Raw genomic sequence first — 14,768 nt, forward strand, 5'->3', positions numbered from 1 at the left:
GATTCAGTGACTGGGGTAATCGGGATGGGTGTCAGAGGCAATGAGATTGGCACAGGATAGAGCAGGGTTTCGGGCTGTTGTACATAGGGTCGCTCTAAGTTGCAAACGACTCGACGGCACATAACAACAACAACAACACTGCATTCTATTTGTCAGGACTCTATTATGGATTTTTGTGTCTATATTAATGAGAAATATTTGTCTCAGTTTTCTTTTTTTGGTCATGTCTTTGCCTGGTTTTGGTATTAGGGTGATGCTTGTTCCTAGTATGTTTCTGAAAGTGTTCATCTCCCCCCCCACCTCATGTTTTGAAGTAATTTAAGCAAAATGATAGCTCTCCTTTGAATGTTTGGTAGAGTTCAGCTGTGAAGCCGTATGGGCCAGGATTTTTTATAAAAAAGAGTATCTTTATGGCTTGCCCAATTTCTGCTTCTGTATTGGGTCTGTTCAAGTGTTCTACATCTGTCTATGTCAATATCTGAGAAGGCTATGAGTTTTCAGGAATTAATCCATTTCCTCTAGATTTTCAAATTTATTGAAAATAATTGTTCTGATATTATCTATTTAATTTAATATAGATCTGTTGCTATAGTGCTTCTCTAATTTCCCAATTGACTTATTTGTGTGCTCTCTTTCTTTATTTTCTTTTGGGAAATTTGCCAAAGGTTTATCAAGTTTATTGATCCATTAGAAGAATAAGCTCCTGTTCTTGTTGATGTTTTCAATTGTTTTTCTGTTTTCTATCTCATTGATTTCAGCTTCCTTATAATTTCCTTTCTTGAGGCTGTGGGTTTGATTGCTGTTCTTTTTTCTATTTGACAGAAATGTTGAGTTAGATCATTAATCTTTCTTTTTTACGTGTTTACTTATTGTTACTAACTTCCCCCTTAGCTGCATCCCAGAGGATGTGTAATGTTGTACCTTCGTTTTAATTTGTTTGAGGAACTTTCTAATTTAATTTCTTATTTCTTCTATAACCCGATCATGTTCTAGCAGGGTGTCATTTAGCTTCCATATGGCTTAGTTGTTGTTGTTAATTTTCCCCTATTGTCATTAATTTCTAGTTTTATGGCATTGTGGTTTGAGAAGATACTTTGTATTATTTCAAATTTTTTTTTTAATTTGTTGACCCTTGATTTGTGTCCCGTGTGCAATTGGGAAGAAAGTAAATTGGTTTTTAATTGAGTGCAGTTCCCGGAATACATGCACAATATCCAGTTGCCTGATTCTATAGTTTAGATTTTCTAGATCATTATGAACTTTCTTTTGAGTTGGCCTGTCCTTTGTTGATAGTGGTGTGTTAAAGTCTCTTTCCACTATTATGATACCGTCTGTCTTTCTTGAAGTCTGTTAATTATTCTTTTATGTACTTTTGTAGGTCTGTCTTTTGGAGCCTAGATCTTGATTAAGCTTATGGTCTTCTTGTCCTACTATGGCTTTAATCACTATATAGTGTCCTTCCTTATATTTTATGGTGGTGTTCATCCTGAAGTCTAGTTTATTTACAGATGAGTATTGCCACTGGTGCTTTTTCATGGATGCCATTTGCTTGGTATATTTTCCCACCATTTCATTTTCAGTCTACCTTTTTCTTTATATCTTAGTTGTGTCTTTTGTAGGTGGCATATTGATGGGTTCTTTTTTCTATCCATTCTGCTCCTCTTTTCCCCTCTTAATTGGTGCATTTAGTCCATTCACATTAAGCATTGCTTTTGACAGGCAGGATTTTATTGTTGTAATTTTTGCTGTGTTTCTTTTTCTGTTGCTTCTGATTACTATGGTTCATCCATTTTCCTCTAGTGTCTATGTGTGAAGGACTTCCCTTAGAATTTCTTGTAGATCTGGCATTGTGTTTTTAGAAATTCCTTTAGCTCCTGTTTTTTTTTTTTGCAAATGACCTAATTTCTCCTTCATATTTGACAGGTTGCTGGGTACAAGATTTTCACCTGGAAATTTTTTTTCTTTCAAACTTCTATATATGACATTACATTATGTTCTTGTGCACATGGTTTCTGCTGAGAAATCAGAACTTAGTTTAATTGGTTTTCCTTTATATGTGACTCTGTATTTCTTGTGCTACTTTTACAATTTTACCTTTATCTTTAATTTTGGAGAATATGACTATGCTATGTCTTGATGTTTTTATTTGGAGGCCTAGTTTGTTTTGCTTTTGCTAAGATTCTTAAATGTAGACTTCCTCATTCTTCATAATGCCTGGAAACTTTTCTTCTATCATCTCTTCCATAAATTTCTCAGTGCTTTCCATGTCCTCCTGGTCTTCTGGAATTCTAATCATATGCATGATATTGCTTTTGAGATCATCCCATATAATTCTGTTTTCTTTATTTTCTTAATTTTCTTTCATCTCCTTTATTTCCCACTGAAGTTCTTTTCTTCCAGCTCATTAATTTTCTGTTCCATCTCTTCTGTTTTGCTCTTTCCCTCTCCAATATATTGTAAACATCTGCCATTTAGGTCTTGATATGCTGGTTGTGTTTTCATACATTTTTTAAATTCCATTACTGCACCCTCCCTGTCTTGTGTTACTTTTTTAATTTATTCTACCTTTTCATCTATAGTATCAATTCTTTCTTCCATCTTTTGCAATTTCTTCAGTAGCTGTTCAAATAACTCCACTTTAATCTATTTCTTCCGTTTCCCTGGCTCTAGGGTATTCACTTTATTTATGGTTTCCATTCTTCCACTATTTGTACCTTCTTCTGTAGCTGTTCTTGCCACTCTACATCAATATATTTCTTCTGCTTCTCTCTCTCTGAGGTATCTATTGAGTCTGCAATATTCTCTGCCCTTTTAGGAGAAGACTTTTTTTTTTTATAATGTTTGACGATCCCTGCTGCATTTTTTACATTATGTGAAGTTTTTCTTGGTATGTATTAGGCTGTTTTTATTGTATTAGCATAGGCTGTTCACAGTTCCTTGTGTTGTTTGATATTAGCTGTTGACTTAAAGTGTTCCCTTCATTGAGGGAGGGCAACTTGCTATACCAGGAGTCCTTTCTAGGCCTGTACAGTGGGAAAACTCCCCTCTCCCAAGATCCTTCAACTTCCTTTTGGACTGCAGTGCAGAATTGCAGGATTTTTAGCTGACTGCTGTCCACCTCTTCTAAAGATTAAAGTTACCTATCACTTCTAAAATTTAAAGTAAAAACTCTCCATTCTGTCAAGAAATTTGGTGGGAAATCTCTCAATTCTGCACCTGCCTCTTCTAAAGTTTGCAATTGTCATTGTGGGGCTAATTAACAAGCACAGGAGCCAGAGATCATCTTCCTCTGGCAGGCAGCTGTGCACTCTCTATCTAGAGTGGGTTCCAGGGCCTAGGGCCCCACTTAATTCCTGCCAGCTACCCTCTAAGTTCTCACACACCCTCTAAATTCCTGCATAATCTTTAAAATGGGAAAATCCATGAAAATAAATTTTGCTCATGAACGTTTTATCATAAGTTAAAATATTCTAAGAAAACATGACATGTCCCTACTATTAATGAATTATAAGATCGTGCCTTTCTAACATGCTTTCTAAGTTTATATTTTTCAGGCTACACTACAAATAGTCTAGACATAGACCCTCACATGAGCTACCAGATCTTCTCTAGATCCTGACCCCTTCCAGCAGTAAGTAAGTAAAATGATTGTCATCCCTACTTCTCATACAGCAGTTAAAACTCCCATCCCATAGGGAAGATTGAAAAAAAAAGTTTTAAAAAGACTAAAACAAAAAAGAAATTTGGTGGAGAGAAGAAGAGGGTTTGCAGGTCCAGAGAAAGGAAAAGCCTTCCACCAACCTGCCTCACTGGCAAAATTAAATTATTGAAGTAAATTCTTGTATTTGTTTAAGGACACTTTTCTTAAATAATTATATTTGAACACTAATGCAGCAAGAAAAGTACTCAAAAACAACCAGCAAGTAATAATTCCTTAATTATAAAGAATCTGTTGCACTTAAAGCCAGATTGTGAGATTAATTACTTGAGTCTCTTAAGGTCACATGTCCGCTACTTATCTCAGAACTACATGCTGTGTCCTAGAGAATTGGCTTTTCATGTGGAGCAAAATGAATCAATAAATACCTCAAGCTGTTAATATCCTTGGCATCCTCTAAGCAAATGCAGTGAAGACAAATAAGATGTTTGGCCTCAAGACATCTTTGTTTAGAAACAGTACTCAAGAAGCTTCCATGGGGAGGGGTGGGCAGGGAGAAAAGTGCAACAATGAATGAATGGAAATATAAAATCTCTGTAAATGTTCATTAAAATTAATAAAAAAGAAGCTTCTATGGCTGCATTATGCTGTCACCTCAGAGGGACACCTCATCTTGCTGCCCTATGCCCCTGTCTCATCTTTGACTCCTAAACAGTGCTTGTCCCTCTCTCAGAACTCCAGCCCAAGATCCTTAAGTTTTGACCAATGAAATTACCTCACAGAGTTTCTCCAAGTAGTGTGTACACAATGATTAGGACTCAGTCTTGTTCTTTTATCCCCAATAACATTTCCCCTAATGTTGATTTTGTGATTAGAGAGCTTGTTCTGAAGGAATCAGAGCTGAGGAGAAGTGAGCAGACTGAGGATCGTTTCCTGGTTGGCCTCTGACAGACTGTGTAACCTTGGGCAAGTGACTTAATCTCTTTGTATTAGGTCTTTATTTAACCCTTACACACACACACACACACACACACACACACACACACACACACATCCTGGTTTGGGAGGGTATAATTTTGGCCAAGAATACAGGTTTTGTATCTCTAAAAACTAGGTAACTAGAAATTGAAATGCCTGTGTAAGAACATATTACCTAGCTTGTAAAGAGTGAAACAGTGAGTTTCTGGAAGCTTAGCTAGAGGCCAGGAGCCCTGGGTGCATGATGATTAAGTGTTTGAGTATCAATCACAAAGTCAGCATTTTGAACACCCAGGCTTCTCTGTGGGAAAAATATGTTTCTGTAAAAATTTCCAGCCTTAGAACCCTCTGGGACATTTCCTCTCTGTTCTCAAGAATCACTTTGAGTTGACTCTACATGGGTTTGGTTTTGGTTTAGATAAATGTCAAAGAAAATGTCTCTGATACTTATCACATTGAATAGAATATTGAATCTGTTTATTATTTAGAATAAGGTTGTAAAACATAAGTTGGACTTCAACTTAGAGTCTTCTCACTGTCACATTTCCATGTTATGGAGTCTGAGCTGCACCTTGACTTTCCCTGCTGATATGGATTGTTCATTCACTCCTTCAAATGATGAAGAATGAAGCCATGCTATGCATTGTGCTACCTGTCAGGAATAAAAGCAAGCTTTGTTGCTGAACTAATTGATTTTAAATTATTTGCCTGTGAGAGTCACAACTTTATTTTATTTTCTACATGTTGCTTTATAACCAAATAATCCATTCACAGCTGGACAATTCATCTGAGGTTCCCCTAGCTTATTGCATTGCCTTACACTGGAAATGCTGGCTTGGGGCAGTTTACTTTCTAACATTCATCTGCCTGCCTTTCTGACTGTGTAATGCTAAGAAAAAAGGCCAGCAGGAAGAGGGCTTCAGTACCACCTTACATACCATGGTTCAACTCTAATTAACTTTTATTTGCCATTCAATATAGTAGTTAAGATGCTTGGCCGGCTAACCTTGTTTGTATCTTTGACTTTCAAGATTATCGAGAGAACATTTGCCACTCAGAGTTCCCTCAGTCAGGAAAGATTGCATAAAAAATTTATTATTAATTTCTTTAGTAATTTATTTTGAGGAGCTCACTAGGAGGCCAATGGCAAGAAGCTGCACTGCAACCCCAGAGGTAAGTGGGATTTTTAATTGTGTTTTTTAATTGTTTTTGATCAAACATTCTTCTAGATCATATAGGCCTGGTGTTTCCACTTGCCGTACAGAAGTAACTTGTGGTTGATGTAAAGCTGAACTCTATGACACTGATGTGTTAAATGAGATAATGGTTACCCATGGTGGACAGTTTTTGTTGGAGCTCCCCAATTAAAACAAGCTTGGAAGCAGAAGTGGCATCCACTTCCGTAAATAGCTTGACTCCAGAAACCCTATGAACCTGAAGAAAGGATGAAAGCCACGCAAGTGTTTAGGACTTTCGTTCACCTAAGACTTGACGGCACTTAACAACAACAGTGAGATCATTACGATTAACCACTCTAGGAAATGAATTAACTGAAAACCAAGGGTAAATGATCCATTCTCTAGTCTCATAGAACAATGGCTCAAATAATTGAAAAGATTAATTACTTCAGTCCTGATATAGTTGATTATTGTATTTAATATCTTAGTATTTGTAAATTGTTATATATTACCTTGTATAAGGGAAAGAATAAAAAAATTTTTAAAAACAACTGGAACTAAATAGCCTCCTCCTTCAATCTAATAGTCTCTTTCTGTTAAATACTCAAGAACATAAAAGTCAACTTGTCCTAAAAAAATTGGAGAAAAGAGTGAAAAAACTTATATAAAGTGAGGAAGAATCATAAAAAAGAAGAAAAAATAGATGAATCTTCTCTTCGAAAATTACAAGATGAAGTTAAAGCTGAAACAAGAACCCTTCAGAAAATTTCTAAGAGAAACGCCCTTGTCCTTGCACTCTTCTTGTGAACCAGCCAAGGTCAGAGACATTCTAAACTTCCTCAAGCCCTAGTCCCCTTCTTTCAAGCCTCCTCCTTTGAAGCACCTTCATTTCAAGCCCCCTTCTTTCAAGCCTCCTCCTTCCAAGCTCTCTCCTTCCAAGCCCCCTTCTTTCAAGCACAAGTCAAATTAACAAATAGGGTATATACAAGATCATGAGAGCAAAACCCATAACCTATAGGGTGAGGTTCTGCCTTAGCTTTTGAGTCAGGTATAGAAAACAAGCAGACCACCTACCAGTGTGCTTGTTGGTCAGACTTAAGTCAGCCCAAGAAACTTTATGCAGAAGTAAAATACTTTGCCAAGGTCTTTTGTTCTACTGTGTTTCTGTCATGACACCAAGTCACGTCACCGATTGTACAAAATTCTATTATGTGATTTCTAACCTCCTGTCTGTCTCTATTTTCTAACTTTTTGTTGTTGTTTTGTATCATAGAGTAAGAATCGACCCATAGCTGACCCTTCAATGAGTTTTCAGAGGCAATATGGGAGAAAATTGTCCATCCTTCTCCACTGGAGCAGAACGTGAATTCGAACCATGTACCTTTGAGACTGTAGCACAGCTTCTTATCACTATGTCACCAGAGCTTTCTCTGTATTTTCGAACTACTTATCCTTATTTTCGTTTCCAAGTTTTGCATTCCCCTCAATTGTAAAGTATCATCTAGACTAGATGCTCAATCAATTTCAGATTACAAAAATTTGTGGAAATCCTCAATTTCTTCATGTTTGGCTTTAGTGGTTGATGCATATATTTAAAAATATTTTAATTAACAGGTCTTCCTTGCATGCATGCATGCATGTTGATATAATCTTATTCTTACTGACAGTATTGTATTTCAGAATATATCTCAAATGTTCTTTTTGATGGTGAATGTGACATCATTTCTATTTGTCATTCCTGATATATCTGCTGTTGTTATATACAGCAGAGTCAGAACCATTACATAGCAGACACTTTAGGAGGTTTTCATAGGCAGTAAGTCACATGGGAGGAGATTGTCCATCTTTCTCCAGTGGGTTGGCTAGTGTGTTTGAACTGCCTGCTTTGAGCTGTCAGAACAACTCCTTACCACTAAGCCACCAGACCATATTAAATCATATGACTATCTGACTCACAATGACCAGTATCAGTCCATCTCAGCCCCCTTATACCCAGGTTTTTTTTTATCTTTATGTGTTCCATTTCATTTTTCACAACTTCTAATTTTCCTATATTTGTTTTGAACATTCTAACTGGTGGTGTCTTGCATCAGGATTGAAGGGAGATGCATCAATAACCTCTGTTATGCAGATGACACACCTTTAGTTGCTTAAAGTGAGGAGAACTTGAAGCACTTGTTGAAGAAGATCAAAGAATGTAGCCTTCAGTATGGATTTCATCTCAATATCATGAAAACAAAGATTCTTACTACTGGACAAATAGGCAATGCCATGATGGATGGAGAGGAGATTGAAACTGTCAACAGCTTCATCTTGCTTGGATCCACAATTAACACCCTTGGTAAGAGAAGTCAAGAAATAAGGAGACACAGTTCACTGGGAAAATCTGCAGTTAGAGACCCCTCCAAATTACTGAGGAGAAGTGATGTCAGTTTGAGAACTAAGGCATGTCTGATTTAAGCCATAGTCTTTCCAATTACTAGCTATGCATCTGAGATCTGATCAATGAATAAGGATGACAGAAAGATAATTGATGCCTTTGAACTGTGGTGTTGGAGAAGAGCACTGAGCATCCTATGGATGGCCAAGAGAATGAATAGAGGTGTCTTGGAGATGGTGCACTTTGGAGGTGAGAATGATGAGGTTTCACCTCACATACTTTGGACATGTTGCTAGGAGGTGTTATTCCCTGGAGAAGGACATGATATTGGGAAAGGTGGAGGGTAAGCAAAGGAGAGGAAGACCCACAACCAGGTGGATTGACATGGTGACTGCTGAAGTGGGTTCTTGTTTGTCAGGAAGAGTGAGGATGACTCAGGACAAAACATAAGGTCACTATCAGTTATATACGACTCGATGACACCTAACAACAACAATAACAACTCATGATGTCTTAGTTGAAAGCAGAGTGTACCAGAGGGATGTCTATCTGTGTTTCACTGACTACATAAAGGCATTTGACTGTGTGGATCACAACAAATTGTGGCTAATCTCAAGAAGAATGAGAACCCCAGAACATTTGACTGGGCTCATGTGAGATCTATACATGAACCAGGAGGCAATCGTCAGAACAGAGCAAGGAAATGCTATGGTTCAAGATCAGGAAAGATGTACATCAAAGATACATCCTATCTTCACAACTTTTTAATCTATATGCTGAACAGATCATCCAGGGGGCTGGGCTTTATAAGGAGGAATGTGGCATCAGGATTGGAGGAAGACTCATCAACAACCTGCATTATGCAGATGACACAACCCTGCTTTCTGAAACTGAAGAGGAGCTGAAGCACTTGCTAAAGAAGATCAAAGACTGCACCTTTCAATATGAACTGAAGCTCAACATCAATAAAACAAAGATTCTCGTCACTGGGCTAATTGGCAGAATCATGATAGATGGAGAAGAGATTGAGATTGTTAACAGCTTCAGCTTTCTTGGTTCTACAGTCAACACTCTTGGTACCAGCAACCAAGAAATCAAAAGAAGAATTGCATTTGTAAAATATACTGTCAGGGATTTCTTCAGAGTACTGAAAAGCAATGATGTCAATCTAGAGACTAAGATGTGCCCAACCCAAGCCATGGTCTTTTCTATTATGTTATGCAGCAGAGTGATGGACAATGAATAAGGATGAAGAAGCATTGATGCCTTTGAGTTGTCATGGACTGCTAAGAAAGCAAATAGGTCTGTCCTGGAGAGAAAGAAACTGAGCTACTCTTTGGAGGCAAAAATTTTGAAACTCTATATCACATACTTTGGGCATGTTGCCATGAGGGACCAGTCCTTGGAGAAGGACATCATGCTTGGAAATGTGGAGTAACAGTGCAAGATAGGAAGACACTGAATAAAATTGATTGACTCAGTGACTGGGATAATGGGGATAGATGTGTTGGAGATGGGTCTCAAGTGACTCGATGGCACATAACAATCACAATCTGATGTTGTGTTCCAACAACAACTTTCAAATCGATGTTTTCTTTTTTTCATTAACTGTTTATTTTCCGTTTTCACTTGGCTGAGAAAACTGTTTCATGGGATTCAGTTTGCATGTAAAGTCCTTTATACTTTCTATATGAAAATATTTCCCCACAGAAACACACATTCTTTATTCAGAATATTTATACACAGAAACTCTCACTTCCTACTCTCTTATAAATAGCTTCTAGTCACCAGATTTTAAATATTGATTCATGAATCAATGGAAACCTACAAGTATATCAAGGCACATGTAATTTAGTAAACACTAAAAGAAGGGATGGCTTTGATCCAAGTCATGCTATTTTCAATTGTTTTCCATGCACCTGAAAGCTGGACAATGAATAAGGAAGACTTAAGGAAAATAGATGTCATTGAATTATGGTGTTGGAAAAGAGTGTTGACTATACCACAGACTGCCAAAATAACAAGGGGCTTAATAGTAAAGAGTTGTATTGCCAACCTAAGGAACATCGTTTGAATTCACTTGATAACACACATGCAAAGATAAGCAATCTCCTTCCATGAAATTTACTGCCTCTGAAAACCCTCTGGAGGGTCAGCTATGAGTCGATTCCGACTAGATGGTACACAAAAACAACAACAATCTGTTTTGTAGAAAGTGCAACCAGAGTGCTCCTTAAAAGCAAAGATAGTGAAGCTTTGTCCCACATACCTTGAGAATGCTGTCAGGAAGGACAATCCTTGGAAAAAAGACATCAGTAGAGAAAGAAAGGAAGATCTTGAAGGAGATGAATAGACAATGACTACTAAAATTAGATTGAGTATGACAGAGATTGTAAGGATGGGGAAGGATAGAGCAAGATTCAGATCTGTTGTTAATAGATTCTCTATGACTCAAAGCCAACTTGATTCAACTAATAATCTTACAAAGTAAAGTAAATATGGTTTTGGTTTGAGACCAAGTCTTTTAGATAAGAGGCTTGGAAACTGTACACTAGCATCTCCATTTTTTTCTAGATTTTTTTTATCTTACATAAAATTATTTCATTATCTTGTTGTTGTATACTCTGCAGTTGGAACCGACCCATAGCTGACCTTCTGAGGGGTTTAATTACATTTAATCACAAGGGAGGAGATTGCCCTTCCTTCTCCCACAGAGCAACTGGTGGATTGAACTGCGTGCCTTTGGGATTACCGCTCACCTTCTTTCCACTAGGCCACCTTAGCAATACCAATAGCAAATGCTGATTGGCGGGGGGGGGGAGCCCAACTTGAATATTCATATTCATAATCTTTTTTTAAAAATTGCACATTCCTTTCTTTTTTCCCCATCTTGCAAGATGGCGGGTGAAAAGGCGGATCCCACAGAGAAGAAGCCTGAGGCCAAGCCTGAAGCCAAGAAGGCAGATGAGAGTGGCAAAGCTAAAAATGTCAAGGCCAAGAGCACGAGCAAAACACTCAAGAAGGGGAAACCCCACTGCAGCCGCAATCTTGTCCTAGTCCGGGCAATAGGAAGGTATTCCCGATTGGCTATGTATTCCAGGAATGCCATGTACAAGAGGAAGTACAGGGTTAAAAAGAAGAAGGAGAAGGTTCTTGCTACTGTCACAAAACCAGTAGGTGGTGACAAGAATGGGGGTACCCGACTGGTGAAACTGCCAAAAATGCCCAGGTACTACCCTACTGAAGACGTGCCTCTGAAGCTGCTGAGTCACAGCACAGTCGTAGCACGCGAGGAGACTGCGTGCAAGCATCACCCCCGGGACCGTTTTCATCATCCTCACAGGGCGCCACCGAGGCAAGAGAGTGGTTTTCCTGAAGCAGCTGGAGAGTGGTTTGCTCCTTGTGACCGGACCTCTGACCCTCAATCGAGTTCCTCTGCGGAGAACACACCAGAAATTTGTCATTGCCACCTTCACTAAAGTTGACATCAGTGGTGTCAAAATTCCAAAGGATTGGACTGATGTTTACTTTAAGAAGAAGCAGCTGCAGAAGCCGCGCCACCATGAGGGTGAGATCTTCGACACAGAAAAGGAGAAATAGGAGATTACAGAGTAGCGCAAGGTTGACAAGAAAGCTGTGGACTCCCAGATCTTACCCAAAATCAGAGCCGTTCCTCAGCTCAAAAGCTACCTGCGTTCTTTATTCTCCCTCACCAATGGGGTTTATCCTTACAAATAGCTATTTTAGATTATTGCAGAAGACCTAATTAAATAATGTTTAGAGTAAAAAAAATTGCACATTCAGAGATTTATTCATAAACACTTTTTGTTGGTTTTAGAGTATTTTTTAATTTCTTTTTATTTTCTATTGGTTTGCATATAAAATTTATATATATTGTCTTTTATTCACATTGTGCTTCACACATTTCTTTTTACACTGCTGTTCATAGCAGCATTAGTTAGTAATAAGAGCAAGAAAATGGGAACAGCTAAAATGCTCATCAACAAACAGACTGAGAAATTGTGGTACATTCACACAATCGAATATTAAATAGCACTAAGGAATAGTGGTTTTCTTAAAAAATACCATATGACATGAGAGAATCTAAAGAACATTATAATGAGTGAACTCAGTCTCAAAAGGACAAACACTGCATAAGACCATTATTGTAAAAATAGAATAATGACTAGTAGGATGTGTATAATCGTAATCTTTTAAGTATCTGATGTTATAGTTCAAGGTCCTCTTATCATAAACATCTTTTTTATTTATTTCAGTGCTGAACCTGGTGCAGTATACCTGTCTCCCCACTGTTTTTCTAAAGAATTTTTTTTAAGAATTTCTTATCCGTTCCATTCAATTGCTTCCCAATTCTCTTTCTACTTAAAGTCTATGAGACGAGAGATAAAGCTCCTCTTTCTTCTCAAATATATCTTTCCTCAATTTCAGTAATGCATTACTACCACCTGATTCTATTTCTGAATGTTCTTTAAATAATTTTATTTTCTCCTCCAACTCTCACATGGTCATTAAATTGGGGTGATAAAGGGCTCAGATCAAAAGAAAATCTACAAACTGGGAAAAAGCATTCTCATATCAGAAGCTAACAGAATCCTACAGGGCCTCCACAAGAAAAAGACTGATAACACAATTACAAAATGGGCAAAAGACATGGAAAGACTTTTCACAGAGGGAGATATTCAGACACATGAAAAAAATGCTCAAAATTACTGGCAGAAAGAGAGATACAAATAAAAACTGCAATGAGATACCATGTCACCCCCCAATAGCAGTTGGCAAAGTTTAACAGGACAGCAAGTAATAAATGTTGGAGAAGGTGTGGTGGGATAGGAACTTTTTTTTAGAATAAAGTTTATTTATTTAAAAATATGGTGTTTGGTTTTGACAATGTCATGGCTATAGGAGAGAAGGAAGACACATCTCTTTTCCTTAACCATGCATCTTTTTATCTATGCACAATTGTAAAATTGGTTGTTAATTTACTAGTCAGTGATGCAAAATAGAGATTGACTAATTTGATGTAAAGAGCAAAATAATATTTTGGGCTTTGTGGGCCATGCAGATGGCCTGTGTACTACATATTTGTTTAAAAAAATAGCCATTTAAAATGGATAAATTGTGTATACAGCACTGAAACAGATGAGGGACTGAATAATTTAAAAGCGGTGTATGATAGGGTATTATGGTTATCACAAGAGTCCACAATTAAGGTTGCATAGTGGAATTTACTTGGGGCGGTGGGAGGGGTGAGGGGGGATTGTGTACCAGGGAGGGAGTCTTTCTTTTACTTTTGAAAGAGAGGAGTGAACTGGGGGGTGGGGGAGAGGGCTGGGCGGGTAGAGAAGTGCATCAATGAATGAATGGAAATCCAAATTCTCTGTAAATGTTCATTAAAATTATTTTTTTAAAAAGCCTTTTCACATAGCAAACAAAAACAAAACAAAACAAAACAAAAAAAATGTACAGCATTTGCTTGCACCATATAAAACAGGCCAGGTCAAATTTGACCCGCAGACAATAGGTTGCCAAACTCTATTATAAATTAACTACTTTCTATCTAATCGGTCAAACTGTACTCTTCAAGCTTGACACCCTGGCATCTGAAAATAGAGAAAGACCTTATTTAGGACTGAATGTCTTAAATGTCTTAAGGAGAACTGGAGAGTTATTCACTCTCCCAAGGAAAACATCTTTACTCTGCAAAATTGTTGAGTGACTACTATGCACATTATTAAGTATGTGTGTTAGCTCAGATCTCCAGTGATTCTTCCTGAAAAGGAACACTTCTCTAGTTTCTCTAAATGCAGAATTATCAGAACTTTATAAGGATTTTTTTGCAAGTTACATTAAGATTTATCAGCATTCAAGAGGACTCATGATTTAAAACAAACAAACAAACAAAGACCACAGCTAAGAATGATATTCTTACATCAATAAGAGTGCTTCCTTCTTAAAGCCACAGCCTAAATGAAGAAAAAGAACTATAATTAAAAAGTCACTCCTTTTCCACTCGTAGGCTGAGACTTGTTTTTTTGGGTGTTTTTTATTTTTCCATTCTCAATTCTAGAACACCCCTTCCCCAATAATTTCTTTGCCTTTTCCTAGTTTGTTGCCATGTGACATAAAATCTGGATCCAAGAGGAGCTTTTCTTTCACTATTTCAGTGATAAAACAACTTCACATGTAGGGCTGAGCACTGCCTTTGAAACAATTGCTCTTTTACATGTCATCTATGGGAAGGAATGTCAATGTTTCTCCTTCTTTATGATGAAAACTGTTAGCTGTTAGCTTTCTGTATCCTTTTGCTGTTTAGCCAAAGTGACAGAGAAGACTTAAAAATGACCAAAAGGAGAACAGGATTTAGTATTTTAAAAAGAAAAAAGTTCTCCAGTTCAGATAGTTGGTAAAGATATCAACTATAATAATCAGATTATTCATATCACACAGATATGGTACATCATACAATAAGAAGCGTGGGTAATTTACATTTTTTATTTTTATTTATTATTTTTGTGTGACTGTACTGTCAAATCAGATCTGACTGGTATAGGAG

At 37.4% G+C, this 14,768-nt stretch overlaps 1 protein-coding gene across 1 annotated transcript in view; it reads right to left on the reverse strand.

Annotated features, from left to right (window-relative positions):
* The window catches only part of HDX (highly divergent homeobox), a 572,582-nt gene that overhangs the window by 159,710 nt on the left and 398,104 nt on the right, over positions 1 to 14,768 (reverse strand). The gene's annotated exons all lie outside the window — the stretch shown is intronic.

This window comes from Elephantulus edwardii, unplaced genomic scaffold (genome assembly GCF_000299155.1).
Source record: "Elephantulus edwardii isolate Elephantulus edwardi_28Jun2011 unplaced genomic scaffold, EleEdw1.0 scaffold00423, whole genome shotgun sequence".
NCBI classification, from domain to species: Eukaryota; Metazoa; Chordata; class Mammalia; order Macroscelidea; family Macroscelididae; genus Elephantulus; species Elephantulus edwardii.